Source organism: Oncorhynchus keta, unplaced genomic scaffold (genome assembly GCF_023373465.1).
Source record: "Oncorhynchus keta strain PuntledgeMale-10-30-2019 unplaced genomic scaffold, Oket_V2 Un_contig_18955_pilon_pilon, whole genome shotgun sequence".
In the NCBI taxonomy this organism is placed as follows: Eukaryota; Metazoa; Chordata; class Actinopteri; order Salmoniformes; family Salmonidae; genus Oncorhynchus; species Oncorhynchus keta.
Genome location: NW_026281203.1, coordinates 1953 through 11732, shown reverse-complemented (window position 1 = coordinate 11732; position 9780 = coordinate 1953). Strand labels below are relative to the sequence as shown.

Sequence of the window (9780 nt, the reverse complement as noted above, 5' to 3'; positions counted from 1 at the left end):
ATAACACTGTTCATTTTGTCACCGATTTTAGACTTTATGACTAAAGTGTATTTTAAGTCTTTAAGTCCCATTTTAGTCATTGTTTCCTTCTTATCCCTCCCTCTCCTCCCTCTCCCCTCCCTCTCATCCCTCCCCTCCCCTCCCCTCTCCTCTCCTCTCCTCTCCTCTCCTCTGTCCGATTGACCCAAGTGTCTGTATAACACTGTTCATTTTGTCACCGATTTTAGACTTTATGACTAAAGTGTATTTTAATTCTTTAAGTCCCATTTTAGTCATTGTTTCCTTCTAGTTTCAGTTCATATCAGTTTGACGAGCCTAGCTTTAGTCAAAGTCATTGTTGGTCTATTTTAGTCGTTGTAGTTTTCTTGTTTTATTAAACTGCTCAAACAAACCTCAGTCTCAGTCACATACAGTGCCTTCTGCGAAAGTATTCGGCCCCTTAAGTTAATACTTTGTAGCGCCACCTTTGCTGCGATTACAGGTGTAAGTCGCTTGGGGTATGTCTCTCTATCTATGTCTCTACAAAGTATTAACTTAAGGGGGCTGAATAATTTTGCACGCCCAATTTTTCAGTTTTTGATTTGTTAAAAAAGTTTGAAATATCCAATAAATGTCGTTCCACTTCATGATTGTGTCCCACTTGTTGTTGATTCTTCACAAAAAAATACAGTTTTATATCTTTATGTTTGAAGCCTGAAATGTGGCAAAAGGTCGCAAAGTTCAAGGGGGCCGAATACTTTCGCAAGGCACTGTAGCTTCCACCCTCTCAGTCACGTAGCTTCCACTCTCTCAGTCACGTAGCTTCCACTCTCTCAGTCACGTAGCTTCCCCTCTCTCAGTCACGTAGCTTCCCCTCTCTCAGTCACGTAGCTTCCACTCTCTCAGTCACGTAGCTTCCCCTCTCTCAGTCACGTAGCTTCCCCTCTCTCAGTCACGTAGCTTCCCCTCTCTCAGTCACGTAGCTTCCACTCTCTCAGTCACGTAGCTTCCACTCTCTCAGTCACGTAGCTTCCACTCTCTCAGTCACGTAGCTTCCACTCTCTCAGTCACGTAGCTTCCACTCTCTCAGTCACGTAGCTTCCACTCTCTCAGTCACGTAGCTTCCACTCTCTCAGTCACGTAGCTTCCCGCTCTCAGTCACGTAGCTTCCCCTCTCTCTGTCACGTAGCTTCCCTCTCTGTCACGTAGCTTCCCCGCTCTCAGTCACGTAGCTTCCCTCTCTCAGTCACGTAGCTTCCACTCTCTCAGTCACGTAGCTTCCCCTCTCTCAGTCACGTAGCTTCCTCTCTCTGTCACGTAGCTTCCACTCTCTCAGTCACGTAGCTTCCCCTCTCTCAGTCACGTAGCTTCCCTCTCTCAGTCACGTAGCTTCCCTCTCTCAGTCACGTAGCTTCCCCTCTCTCAGTCACGTAGCTTCCCTCTCAGTCACGTAGCTTCCACTCTCTCAGTCACGTAGCTTCCACTCTCTCAGTCACGTAGCTTCCACTCTCTCAGTCACGTAGCTTCCACTCTCTCAGTCACGTAGCTTCCACTCTCTCAGTCACGTAGCTTCCACTCTCTCAGTCACGTAGCTTCCCTCTCTCAGTCACGTAGCTTCCCCTCTCAGTCACGTAGCTTCCCTCTCTCAGTCACGTAGCTTCCCCTCTCTCAGTCACGTAGCTTCCCTCTGTCACGTAGCTTCCCTCTCTCAGTCACGTAGCTTCCCCTCTCTCAGTCACGTAGCTTCCCTCTCTCAGTCACGTAGCTTCCCTCTCTCAGTCACGTAGCTTCCCTCTCTCAGTCACGTAGCTTCCTCTCTCAGTCACGTAGCTTCCCCTCTCTCAGTCACGTAGCTTCCTCTCTCAGTCACGTAGCTTCCCTCTCTCAGTCACGTAGCTTCCCCTCTCAGTCACGTAGCTTCCCCTCTCTGTCACGTAGCTTCCACTCTCTCAGTCACGTAGCTTCCACTCTCTCAGTCACGTAGCTTCCACTCTCTCAGTCACGTAGCTTCCACTCTCTCAGTCACATAGCTTCCACTCTCTCAGTCACATAGCTTCCACTCTCTCAGTCACATAGCTTCCACTCTCTCAGTCACATAGCTTCCACTCTCTCAGTCACATAGCTTCCACTCTCTCAGTCACATAGCTTCCACTCTCTCAGTCACATAGCTTCCACTCTCTCAGTCACATAGCTTCCACTCTCTCAGTCACATAGCTTCCACTCTCTCAGTCACATAGCAGGGTAGCCTAGTGGTTAGAGAGTAGAGGCGGCAGGGTAGCCTAGTGGTTAGAGCGTAGAGGCGGCAGGTAGCCTAGTGGTTAGAGTGTAGAGGCGACAGGGTAGCCTAGTGGTTAGAGTGTAGAGGCGGCAGGGTAGCCTAGTGGTTAGAGGTAGAGGCGGCAGGGTAGCCTAGTGGTTAGAGTGTAGAGGCGGCAGGTAGCCTAGTGGTTAGAGTGTAGATGCGGCAGGTAGCCTAGTGGTTAGAGTGTAGATGCGGCAGGTAGCCTAGTGGTTAGAGGTAGAGGCGGCAGGTAGCCTAGTGGTTACAGTGTAGAGGCGGCAGGTAGCCTAGCGGCTAGAGCGTTGGACTAGTAACCGTAAAGGATGCAAGATCGAATCCCCGAGTTGACAAGGTACAAATCTGTCGTTCTGCCCCTGAACAAGGCAGTTAACCCACCGTTCCTAGACCATCATTGAAAATAAGAATGTGTTCTTAACTGACTTGCCTAGTTAAACAAAAGTTAAGTATATATATAATTTTTTTTAAAGAGTAAAACCTGATTGTTTCTAGTGGCGGTTAGTTACAAGTGAAGTGTCCCTGCTTCACATCACTTCAAAAGATTGACTGAAGAGACCGGCTTGGCAGTTGTGTAGGAGAGTCGAGCAGATCAGCTCAAACTTAAGTCGTGATTGAAAGTATTTTTTACCTAGTTACTTTACACCACTGGACAAAACAGATTAAAAGAAGCTTCACGTCAAAATGAAATGTCCTTTAGATCTTTGTCTGGTCACGGCACATCTCTACAGCTCAGTCTGCCGTTGGAGTGGAGCTGTACTCAGTATAGATTTCTGGCTGACTGAGACTTCAGACAGACAGCTGTGTCTGCCAGGGAGGGAGGGAGGAAGGGAGGAGGGAGCTGTGTCTGCCAGGTAGCAGGGCAGGTAGTGAAGTTATTGAGAGAAGCTGTACTCAGTATAGGATTTCTGGCTGACTGGAGACAGACAGAGACAGAGACAGAGACAGAGACAGAGACAGAGACAGAGACAGAGACAGAGACAGAGACAGAGACAGAGACAGACAGACAGACAGACAAGATGTGCAGAGCAGACCCAGACAGACAGACAGACAGACAGAGAGAGAGCCAGACAGACAGAGAGACAGACAGCAGGTTAGTGAAGACAGACTAGATGTGCAGAGCAGCCCCAGACAGATGGTGAGGTCAGTGTACTCCCCAGACACAGTTAACAGTGCATTTGGAAAGTATTCAGACCCCTTGACTTTTTCCAACAATTTCTTATGTTACAGCCTTATTCTAAAATGGATTAAATAGCTATTTCCCCTCCCTCATCACATAATACATAATGACAAAGCAAAAAACAGGTGTTTACATAAATATTCAGACCCTTTACTCAGTACTTCATTGAAGCACCTTTGGCAGCGATTACAGCCTTGAGTCTTCTTGGGTATGATGCTTTGGCACACCTGTATTTGGGGAGTTTCTCCCATTCTTCTCCGCAAATCATAGCTCTGTCAGGTTGATGGGGAGAGTAGCTGCACAGCTATTTTCCAGGTCTCTCAGGGATATTCGATCTGGGTTCAAGTCCGGGCTCTGGCTGGGCCACTCAAGTACATTCAGGGACTTGTCCTGAAAGCCACTCCTGCATTATCTTGGCTGTGTGCTTAGGGTTGTTGTCCTGCTGGAAGGTGAACCTTCGCCCCCAGTCTGAGGTCCTGAGCAGGTTTTTAATCAAGGATCTCTGTACTTTTCTCTGTTCATCTTTCCATCGATCCTGACTAGTCTCCCAGTCCCTGCCACTGAAAAACATCCCCACAGCATGATGCTGCCACCACCATGCTTCACCATAGAGATGGTGCCAGGTTTCCTCCAGACGTGACGCTGGCATTCAGGCCAAAGAGTTAAATCTTGGTTTCAGACCAGATAACCTTGTTTCTCATGGTCTGAGAGTCCTTTAGGTGCCTTTTGGCAAACTCAGTCCGTCATGTGCCTTTTACTGAGGAGTGGTTTCTGTCTGGCCACTCTACCATAAAGGCCTGATTGATGGAGTGCTGCAGAGATGGTTGTCCTTCTGGAAGGTTCTCCCATCTCCACAGAGGAACTCTGGAGCTCTGTCAGAGTGACCATCAAGTTCTTGGTCACCTCCTGACCAAGGCCCTTCTCCCCCAATTGCTCAGTTTGGCCGGGTGACCAGTTCTAGGAAGAGTCTTGGTGGTTCCAAACTTCTTCCATTTAAGAATGGATGGAGGCCACTTGTGTTCTTGGGGTATTGTGTGTAGATTGATGAGGGAAATAAAATAATTGTATTTATTATATTTTAGAATAAGGCTGTAACATAATAAAACATGGATTAAGTCAAAATAATGAATAAATAATAATAATAAAATAATTTTATTGTGTGGCAGGGCAGCCTACTTTCCAAAGACACTGTGAGGTTACTGTACTGTAGAAGGACTGACAAGCTAAGTGGTGACTTAAAAAAAAAAGGACAGTCAACTACTACTGCAAAATTAATACAAATTCTATGATGGTGACACTAAAATATCATTTCCATCTCCAGAAACGATCCCAATAACATAAAAAGTCAAATTATTTTGATTGATGCCACAACTGTCAGGTGGATGGATTATCTTTGTGCACAAAAATTGTAAACAAATTTGAGAGAAATAAGCTTTTTGTGCGTATGGAACATTTCTGGGATCTTTAATTTCAGCTCACGAACCACGGGACCAACACTTTACAATGTTGCGTTTACAGTTGAAGTCTGAACATATACCAAATACATTTAAACTCAGTTTTTCACAATTCCTGACATTGAATCCTCGTAAAAAGTCGCTGTCTTAGATCACCACTTTATTTTAAGAATGTGAAATGACAGAATAAGAGTAGAGAGAATGATTTATTTCAGCTATTATTTCTTTCATCACATTCCCAGTGGGTCAGAAGTTTACATATTACAATTAGTATTTGGTAGCATTGCCTTTAAATTGTTTAACTTTGGTCAACGTTTTGGTATCCTTCCACAAGCTTCCCACAATAAGTGAATTTTGGCCCATTCCTCCTGACAGAGCTGGTGTAACTGAGTCATGTTTGTAGGCCTCCTGACAGAGCTGGTGTAACTGAGTCAGGTTTGTAGGCCTCCTGACAGAGCTGGTGTAACTGAGTCAGGTTTGTAGGCCTCCTGACAGAGCTGGTGTAACTGAGTCAGGTTTGTAGGCCTCCTGACAGAGCTGGTGTAACTGAGTCAGGTTTGTAGGCCTCCTGACAGAGCTGGTGTAACTGAGTCAGGTTTGTAGGCCTCCTGACAGAGCTGGTGTAACTGAGTCATGTTTGTAGGCCTCCTGACAGAGCTGGTGTAACTGAGTCATGTTTGTAGGCCTCCTGACAGAGCTGGTGTAACTGAGTCAGGTTTGTAGGCCTCCTGACAGAGCTGGTGTAACTGAGTCAGGTTTGTAGGCCTCCTGACAGAGCTGGTGTAACTGAGTCAGGTTTGTAGGCCTCCTGACAGAGCTGGTGTAACTGAGTCAGGTTTGTAGGCCTCCTGACAGAGCTGGTGTAACTGAGTCAGGTTTGTAGGCCTCCTGACAGAGCTGGTGTAACTGAGTCATGTTTGTAGGCCTCCTGACAGAGCTGGTGTAACTGAGTCAGGTTTGTAGGCCTCCTGACAGAGCTGGTGTAACTGAGTCATGTTTGTAGGCCTCCTGACAGAGCTGGTGTAACTGGAGTCAGGTTTGTAGGCCTCCTGACAGAGCTGGTGTAACTGAGTCAGGTTTGTAGGCTTCCTTGCTCCCACACACTTTTCCAGTTCTGCCCACAAATTTTCTATAGGATTTTGTTTTATTTAACCTTTATTTAACGAGGCAAGTCAGTTAAGAACAAATCCTTATTTTCAATGACGGCCTGGGAACAGTGGGTTAACTGCCTGTTCAGGGGCAGAACGACAGATTTGTACCTTGTCAGTTCGGGGTTTGAACTTGCAACCTTCCGGTTACTAGTCCAATGCTCTAAACCACTAGACTACCCTGCCGCCCCACATCTATAGGATTGAGGTCAGGGCTTTGTGATGGCCACTCCAATACCTTGACTTTGTTGTTGTCCTTAAGAAATTTTGACACAACTTTGAAAGTATGCTTCATCGTCATCTGTCTCATCACAATGTTTTCTCAACCACACCCACCGAGCCACACCCACTCAACCACACCCACTCAACCACACCCACTCAACCCAAAACAATGTTCATCCTGGGTGGCCTGTTCGGTCAATGGTACCTGTTAGCCCAAGTTACCTTTCGTGTTTAGTCGCACAAGAGCAGTGTCAACCTGGTAACGTGTTGGGGGTGCTAAAATAGAACATAGACCAAGTTACCTTTACCTTTGACCCATGTTCCATTTAGCCCCCCCAATGGGTCAATGGTAAAGGTAACTTGGTCTATGTTCTAATTAGCCCCCCTCCCCCAATGGGTCAATGGTAAAGGTAACTTGGTCTATGTTCTAATAGCCCCCCCCGACACAGAGCAGGAGCATGCTTCCCCATGACTCTGGGGTTAAAAATGGTTCACTCATATTTAAGAGTTAAGAAATAAATACAATAGGAATGGAAAGCAGGCCCTCTTTAACAAAGAGCATTAAAACGTGGTGTTGTGACTGCTTGTATGAATGCAGGTTTGCTTCTATAGTGTGACATGACTAGGGCCTCGAGAGGTACATTTCTCTGACACAGACAACAAGCCGACTGTGGCTCAGTTGGTAGAGCATGGCGCTTGTAACGCCAGGGTAGTGGGTTCGATTCCCGGGACCACCCATACGTAGAATGTATGCACACATGACTGTAAGTCGCTGGATAAAAGCGTCAGCTAAATGGCATATATTATATTATATTATTAAATAAATACACTATTCTACTACAGGGTCGGCAGATATTGTGTTTAACTTTAATAAGAAGAAGGTTACAACAGTGAAGCAAACAGTTCAAGGAATCATGATACCCACACTGTGTGTGTGTGTGTGTGTGTGTGTGTGTGTGTGTGTGTGTGTGTGTGTGTGTGTGTGTGTGTGTGTGTGTGTGTGTGCGTGTGCGTGTGTGTGCGTGTGTGTGTGTGCTGGTCTCCCAGGCTGTCTGTGTTCTGCTATGTGACCTCTTAGCGAGAGTCATAGAGGCCTTGTGACCACATTCCTCCACACCATCACCCAGTCACCACACCTTCCAGCCTGCAAGAGGCGGAGGACAGTACTCCCTGAAACCAGGGCCCGACCGACCACTCCTCTTCCTGCTGCTGGCTAATGCTTATCTCTGTTTGTCAAGAGCAACCCACACATTCCACTCTCACTGGCTCATACCAGGTCACACACACACACACTCCAACTCTCTACTCGGCAACTCACTTAACACCGCTCTCTCTTCCTCGGTCTCTCAGCTTTTCCTCTCTTCTCTTTCCCCCTCGTTGCTTCCGGAAAAGTCTCCTAGTGTCTGTTCTGTTGTCTACTGCTACACTTAGCTTCAGTCTCTCTTGTTACTCATGCTGAACCCATCCCATAATGTGGTAATAGATCATTTCTCCATAGGCCTGATGTCTGCTACCCATCGTTTACTCCCTACACTACTGGCAGGCAGCACCTCTATGCTAGGCCAGGCAGCACCTCTATGCTCGGCCAGGCCAGGCAGCACCTCTATGCCAGGCCAGGCCAGGCCAGGCCAGGCAGCACCTCTATGCCAGGCCAGGCCAGGCAGCACCTCAATATGCTACGCCAGGCCAGGCAGCACCTCTATATGCTAGGCCAGGCCAGGCAGCACCTCTATATGCTAGGCCAGGCCAGGCAGCACCTCTATATGCTAGGCCAGGCCAGGCAGCACCTCTATATGCTAGGCCAGGCCAGGCAGCACCTCTATATGCTAGGCCAGGCCAGGCAGCACCTCTATATGCTAGGCCAGGCCAGGCAGCACCTCTATATGCTAGGCCAGGCCAGGCAGCACCTCTATATGCTAGGCCAGGCCAGGCAGCACCTCTATGCTAGGCCAGGCCAGGCAGCACCTCTATGCTAGGCCAGGCCAGGCAGCACCTCTATGCTAGGCCAGGCAGCACCTCTATGCTAGGCCAGGCCAGGCCAGGCAGCACCTCTATATGCTAGGCCAGGCCAGGCAGCACCTCTATGCTAGGCCAGGCCAGGCAGCACCTCTATGCTAGGCCAGGCCAGGCAGCACCTCTATGCTAGGCCAGGCCAGGCAGCACCTCTATGCTAGGCCAGGCCAGGCAGCACCTCTATGCTAGGCCAGGCCAGGCAGCACCTCTATGCTAGGCCAGGCCAGGCCAGGCAGCACCTCTATGCTAGGCCAGGCCAGGCCAGGCAGCACCTCTATGCTAGGCCAGGCCAGGCCAGGCAGCACCTCTATGCTAGGCCAGGCCAGGCCGCACCTCTATGCTAGGCCAGGCCAGGCAGCACCTCTATGCTAGGCCAGGCAGCACCTCTATGCCAGGCCAGGCAGCACCTCTATGCTAGGCCAGGCAGCACCTCTATGCTAGGCCAGGCAGCACCTCTATGCTAGGCCAGGCAGCACCTCTATGCTAGGCCAGGCAGCACCTCTATGCTAGGTACAGAGTCAATGTGGAGACTATATACAGGGGGTACCGGTACAGAGTCAATGTGGAGGCTATATACAGGGTGTTACGGTACAGAGTCAATGTGGAGGCTATATACAGGGGGTACCAGTACAGAGTCAATGTGGAGGCTATATACAGGGGGTACCAGTACAGAGTCAATGTGGAGGCTATATACAGGGGGTACCAGTACAGAGTCAATGTGGAGGCTATATACAGGGGGTACCGGTACAGAGTCAATGTGGAGGCTATATACAGGGGGCACTGGTACAGAGTCAATGTGGAGGCTATATACAGGGGGTACCGGTACAGAGTCAATGTGGAGGCTATATACAGGGGGTACCGGTACAGAGTCAATGTGGAGGCTATATACAGGGGGTACCGGTACAGAGTCAATGTGGAGGCTATATACAGGGGGTACCGGTACAGAGTCAATGTGGAGGCTATATACAGGGGGTACCGCACAGAGTCAATGTGGAGGCTATATACAGGGGGTACCGGTACAGAGTCAATGTGGAGGCTATATACAGGGGGTACCGGTACAGAGTCAATGTGGAGGCTATATACAGGGGGTACCGGTACAGAGTCAATGTGGAGGCTATATACAGGGGGTACCGGTACAGAGTCAATGTGGAGGCTATATACAGGGGGTACAGGTACAGAGTCAATGTGGAGGCTATATACAGGGGGTACCGGTACAGAGTCAATGTGGAGGCTATATACAGGGGGTACCGGTACAGAGTCAATGTGGAGGCTATATACAGGGGGTACCGGTACAGAGTCAATGTGGAGGCTATATACAGGGGGTACCGGTACAGAGTCAATGTGGAGGCTATATACAGGGGGTACCAGTACAGAATCAATGTGGAGGCTATATACAGGGGTACCAGTACAGAGTCAATGTGGAGGCTATATACAGGGGGTACCGTACAGAGTCAATGTGGAGGCTATATACAGGGGGTACCGGTACAG

The 9780-nt window shown here is 48.7% G+C and overlaps 1 long non-coding RNA gene across 7 annotated transcripts; it reads right to left on the bottom strand.

The window, feature by feature from the left end:
• Positions 1 to 737: 737 nt before the first annotated feature.
• Positions 738 to 2238, bottom strand: LOC127920322 (uncharacterized). Of its 7 annotated transcripts, none has more exons than XR_008105907.1 (4): positions 1925 to 2238; positions 1464 to 1578; positions 1241 to 1353; positions 738 to 1130 (listed from the first exon to the last, which is right to left on the bottom strand). It is a non-coding gene; the product is annotated as an uncharacterized LOC127920322 (long non-coding RNA). The 7 variants fall into 7 exon arrangements; XR_008105903.1 differs by having other exon boundaries at positions 739 to 1130; positions 1441 to 1578; XR_008105906.1 differs by having other exon boundaries at positions 740 to 1130; positions 1308 to 1353; positions 1441 to 1578; positions 1925 to 2237.
• Positions 2239 to 9780: the final 7542 nt, after the last annotated feature.